This window comes from Chelonoidis abingdonii, chromosome 2, assembly GCF_003597395.2.
Source record: "Chelonoidis abingdonii isolate Lonesome George chromosome 2, CheloAbing_2.0, whole genome shotgun sequence".
Lineage (NCBI taxonomy): Eukaryota > Metazoa > Chordata > Testudines > Testudinidae > Chelonoidis > Chelonoidis abingdonii.
Genome location: NC_133770.1, coordinates 60233190 through 60239632, shown reverse-complemented (window position 1 = coordinate 60239632; position 6443 = coordinate 60233190).

Below are 6443 nucleotides of genomic sequence, written 5' to 3'. Positions count from 1 at the left end.
CGGCAAGTGAGTCTAAACCTGGCTGCACGGGAACTTGCGTCAGGCCTGCTGCTCCGGTCATGGGGTCCGGCCCGTGCCGCAAATATCACGCATGGAGTACTCTGTCTCCCTGGTTTCTGGCCATTCTCTTCCTCTCTCTGCACTGAGCTGAGGATGGGAGTGCACTGAGCACAGGGCTGGGGGTGAAGAGTCTGGCCAGGAGCTAGAATGAGGGAGAGGGCTCGGGTTGAGGCAGGAAGTTTGGGTGTGGAGTACTTTCCTGGGCAGCTCCTCTTTGGTGTGAGGGATGCAAGTGGAAATGTGAGGGTGGTGGTGCAGGAGCTCCCGTTTGGTGCTCGGGGTGGGGATGGGGATGTGGGGGTTGCAAGAGCCAGGGGCATGTGAGGGGGGTGTAGGTGTCAGGGTGGGGGGGTGCGGGGTATGTGTGGGGGGTGCCAGAGTCAGGGCTGGGGTCATGGAGGTGTGTGTGAAGGAGTTAAACAGAGGGATGGTTGTGTATGCGGGGGGTACAGGGATCAGGGGAGGGGCCTGGGGGTGCTGCAGGGCTCAGGGCAGAGCTCAGGGTAGAGGGCTGGGAAGTGTGTGTGTGGGGGTCAGGTCAGGACAAGGTGCTGGAGGGGATATGCCCCTATTCCATCCCCCCCAAGGCCCTGCCCCCCGCTGCTTCTCTCCCTCTGCCGGGAGCAGCAAGCATGCTGACTCTGCTCCTTCCCGACTCTCTCCCTTGCAAGGGCCATCAGCTGATTGGCCAGCAGGGATGGAAAGGCGAAGGAGGGGCAGGAACCCAGCACACTGAGGGAAGAGGGAGGGGAGGCGGCGGGACCAAGGTTCTGCCCCTTGCCCCCATGGGGTAGGGGAGCGGAGGGCTGAGAAGAGTGGGCCGGGCTGGGCAGGATTTTTAATGGCACGCTCTCAAGGGCCCCATCAAAAGGACATCTGGGAAGACTGGGGATAGCAAGAGAATGAAGGGAGAACATTTTGCTTATCGAACTCCATTCTTTGGAGTGTCCTAGAAGGTTTGTAAGCCCTTTTGGTAGTTAAATGACTACTCATTGTCTGTAAGGCTGAGACTTAGTGTATTTTCTCCATAAAGATACCCAAAGAGCCATTTTTGTGTTCTTGAGGGTGTGTAATGATTCATCTGTTTGCTCATTAAGGTTATTTCCCTCAGAAGTCAAATCCTCCATGGTGGATTGGACTTTGGGAAATCCAGAGAATTGGAGCCATGAGGGCTGCTTCATAACCATAGATGCTTCCATCAAGCAGGAAGCTGTACTTGTTGCATCTACTGATGGATGCCTGGAAGGCAGATCTGGCTATCAAATTATCGTCCTTTGTTGGTGAATTCCAAAAAACATAATTTTAATTAATACCATCATCCGTTACCATCAAAGCCTGGTAGTTTGCTGAGCTGAACTGTAAACTTGCTAAAGTTAAGCTCTTTCCCCCAAAGAGGTCTAGACATTGGCCTTTGTCTGTAGGTGTAGAGCTGCTCGTTTCTTTCAGTGAGGATGTGCATCTAAGAGTTTGGAGCAGGGTCGGAGAATGTGTATTCCACCCCTTTTAGCTGGTACAAAGTATTTTTTCTCTGTTCTTTTCAGAGTGAGCGCACAGGTGGCTGGAGTGTCAGACCATGATGGCCTGTTCTAAGATGGGCTCACTGATTTGCAAATGCCACTGTACTGAAGACTCACACTCTGCAAAATATTCAGTAGCTTATGAGGGGTGGGCTGTGCTTTCTTGAGAGGGCTCTAGAGCATATAAATGCATCTCCTCAAGAGGTTGTGGATTTGTCTATAGTAGTCAGGTGATGGTGCCTCCTCTGGGGAGGATGACGACGATGATAACCCTGCAGGGGCAAGTGGGTCCAGCTGATCAAGTGGTTCCTGTTCAACAGCATTCCTCGGTCAGTTGAAGTTCCTCCCCCTGCCTAAATGTCATCAGGATTTGAGATGTCTCATATCTGGGTCCCAAGGCCCCTAGTAATGCCACTGGGAAGGTGTGAGACAGTGTACCTCAGAATGGCATCCTGTAACCCCCATATTCATTATTCATATATGGTTTAATATTTCATACAAAGCCTGCCATGCAAGCCATCACATGAAAGGACATCATCTGCTAAACTCTTTTTTCTGTCCAAATATGTTCATCATTAGTGTGTATAGAGCTATGAGATTATGCTTTATGGTTGTTACTAAAACATGCTGTAAGTTTGCTACTGGCATGCCAAGGATCACTGCCCAGATGGGTGTTGGCCAGCCATTAATCAACTGTGAGACAACTAGGCAAGCCCCACATAATGCAAACTGATCCATCACTGAGACTCAGCAAAGCCCACCAGGACATGCCTGGGCCAGTGGCTGCCAGGCACATGGGCCAAGGGTATAAAATAAGAAACAGTGCAGCATAAGGGGGAAACTTTCTCCTCTACCACCTATGCTGGAAACAATTAGGACACCAAGATGGTGAGAAGACTGGTCCAGACTTCAGGAGGGAAGTCTGTGCATTAAGGATATCATCTACTGGGTGAGACTATTGCTTGATTCAAATCTTGTTTATAGATTAGGTACTTATTTTTATTTTCTTTGGTGACCATCTTGATCCTTTTATGCCTACCACTTAAAATAACATTTTTGTAGTTAATAAACCTGTTTTATATTTTGCCTAAAACAGTGTGCTTTGCTTGGGAATCAAGGCATTCCACTGCCTGAGAGTATCGATCCTATAGGTGTGCTCCAAGCTTGCAGACAGGCTCAGGTTCCCCACAAGAAACACCCGGTAAAGAGCAGGTTGGGAATTTCTGTGCACTAGGACACCCAGCTTGGACAGGGGGAGTCAAGTTGAAATTCCTGCCCAGCCTTATTTTGGAGCAGGGACTTGAACTCATATCCACCACACAGTGCCCTAACTACTAGACTACCTCAGATGGGCAGGGCTGGATATTTTGCAAATCTCTCCCGCTGAAGCTGTTTTACTTTGTATAATACACTTAAATATTAATTGGGTGGTGAGCGAGCAACTCCATAATTGAGCGGCTAGTACATTCTCCTGGGGGAGACAGCTTCCAGCTGCACTTGAGTGAACACAAATATTTTATACAAAGCAGGAGAGATGATAGAGTAGGGTTTGAGGAGACTTCAGGAGGTCATCTAGTCCAATCCCCTGCTCAAAGCAGGACCAACTAAATCATCCCAGCCAGGGCTTTGTCAAGCCAGGCCTTAAAAACCTCTAAGGATAGGGACGTGGTGGAATCTCCAGGTAACCCATTGAACTGGTTTACCACCCCCCTAGTGAAATAGTTTTTCCTAATATCCAACCTAGACTTCCCCTACTGCAACTTGAGACCATTGCTCCTTGTTCTGTCACCAGCCACCCCTGAAAACAGCTGAGCTCCATCTAGATTAAGAGAGACCAATCAGGGGACTAGACAAGAGGGAAAGTGATCAGTACTGGACAAGTTATTGCCAAACAGTTCCCAGTAGTTACATAATAAAGTACAGCCTAGCACCTTGTGTGTCTTCCTGCAGTGTCTGGAACAAGGGGTAAATGGGATGACTCAGGTAACCACAGACTGATTAGCTTGACATTGATATCAGATAAAACCATGGCAAGGCTAACACAGACACAATAAGTGAAGAATTAAAGGATGGTAGCACACATGATACCACTCATCATTTAATGGAAAATAGGTTCTCTGAAACTCATGTGGGGTTTTTTTTTTTGTTTACGAGATTACAAGTTTGATTGACAAAGTGCATTAACATAATAGACTTCTGTAAGACATTTGACTTAGCACTATACAAAGTCAATATGTTAGAAGTGGTCTAGCTGACAGCTTGCAAATCATGAAAAGGGAATCTTCATCTTGTCAGAGAAAAACTCAGTTCTCATTTTTTGGTTGGGTGCAGCAAAGTCAGATACTTTATTTCTCAAGCAACTGCATAGAGGGCGGGAGTGCGCTAGGACACAGGGATTCCCCCTCCGAGGCAGGTCTCTCTACAGGTAAACAATTACAGCCAGCATTTATACCTTTTGTTACATACAATAATAAGCAACAGCTGGATTTTGTTTACATATAGGTCATCTTCATATCTTATTTTTCTGACTTATTTAGACTCTAGTCTACACTCCACCTTATCGTCACAAGGTCCCAACAACTTCTCTCACAGTTCTTTTCCACTCGCCTTACACAATCCTCACTTCTACAAATCTTGCGTTATTAGGGTTATAGCTAGCCTGACTCTTGCTAACAAACCTTCATGCATTAAAATTCCCTACAAAGCCCTGTCAGTTCTTTCTCTACTTCCACAATCTCATGAGGGTGCTTTTAGTGGGGTCTCCACAGAGATCTGTTCTTGGTCCAATGGTATTCAATATCCCTATCAGTGATCTGGAAGAAAATATCATAGCATTGCTGATAAAGTTGGGGAAGTGGAAAATAATCATAAGGTCAGGGCAGTTCTGCAGAATGATGTGGATCACATGGTAAGCTGGGGCTTACTTGGAACATGTGATTGTAATACAATTAAATGTAAGGTCATACTTATAGGAAGGGAGGCTCTATTTTGGACATCAGGAACTCAGAGGACTTAGGGAGGACATAGTTGATAAACAGCTGAACATTAACGCAGTGTGATGTGATGGCTAAAAAATCAAATGTAATCCTTGCATGTATAAATAGAGAATTATCAAGCAGGAGTAGGAGGGTGTTATCACTGATGCCATTACTACAATACTGTATCCCGTTGTGTCCACACTTTAATAAGGATGTTAACAAATTGGAGAGTATTCAGAAAAGAGATACAAGAACGACTGGAGCTTTGTAAACTTACCTTACAGGAAGAGAATAAAAAAGCGCAATCTATTTGGTTTAATAAAAAAGGTACAGAATTGACAGTGTCAGTCTATAAAGTAGTTACATTGTGGGAAGATTTCTGATACCGGACACTGAAGATAGACAAATTCAGGCTAGCAATAAGACATTTTAAATCAAGGTTGGATGTCTTTTTAAAAGAAATGATTTAGCTCACCCTGAAGTTATGGGCTTGATGCAGGAACCACTCATTGAAATTCTCTGGCCTGTGTTAGGCAGAAGGTCAAACTGGATGGCCATAATGCTCGCTTTTGGTCTTAAAATCTAGTAACCTGATAGATGGCTTTTGAGTGTATTCTTCATTTAAAATTATTTGCCAAAAATTGTGTTAAAATACTCAGACTGTGGGTTATGTGCAAATTGTTCACTCCAGCTAGACATCTTTAATCTGTGTGGTTTTGATCAGCTAAGTAACAGGGTACTGGTTCTATTTACCCACCTAATTGAAAGGAAAGCAATGTTTGGAACGTTTGGATGAATGAGCATGTGTGCTAAAATTAATGAGACATTTGAGATTCATTAACATTTTAAAATGCCCAGCAGCTATCCAGATAGTCAGACAGCCTTACTCCAGGAAAATTTCAGATCACTTTCACCTTGCAACTAGTTGTAATGCTACTGAGCATGAACAGAATCTTCTCCTTTTGATAAAGGAATATGGCCCTTAGCATTAAAGGGAGTTATGTACTAAGGAGCAGAAGAGGGAAAGTACAAAGCTAAGGTATTGCTCCAGCCCTCCTGTGTGTGTGGAGGGAAGTGCCTTTTTCTAAATGGAGTTAGGGATGACGACATGACTCAAATGGAAAATTCATGAGTTGGTAATACCATCTTTAACTCACCTACAGAAAGGCATATATTCAAGGAGAATAAATGCATTTTTCCTTTTATAGCAGACTTTGCTCAGTGTTTTTTATTAAAAGAGCACAAGATCAAGGTTTTTTTGTTTTATATTTACTATAAAGGTTCTCACTGATTTATAATCATCTCTTTGAAAGCAACTGTTTTCCTCAAACTCTTTCCTCATATGTGCATATTTCTTTCTTTAAAATGACTGCTGGTCAGTTTGTATATACTCAAAAAAACCTGATTTTTTTCCCTCTCAGAGGAAATGTTAGTACATTTTTCATTCATAATATGGAAACCTATAAAATGAAGTTAATACAAAGGTGTTAAGTCAGATGTTGGGCCTATCAAACTCAGGTTTCCTGGTATCAGATCATTTGGTTAGCAAGTAATGTCTAATCCAACTCAACTGTTGTGTTAATTGTTGCTGATATTTAAAACGTTGATAAGCTGCCAGTTACCGTTCTGTGTCATTTTGATACAGAACTACAGTTCAGATATCAGAGGGGTAGCCATGTTAGTCTGGATCTGTAAAAGCAGCAAAGAATCCTGTGGCACCTTACAGATTAACAGACGTTTTGGAGCATGAGCTTTCGTGGGTGAATACCCACTTCGTCAGATGCATGTAGTGGAAATTTCCAGGGGCAGGTATATATATGCTAGCAAGCAAGCTAGAGATAATGAGGTTAGTTCAATCAGGGAGGATGAGGCCCTGTTCTAGCAGCTG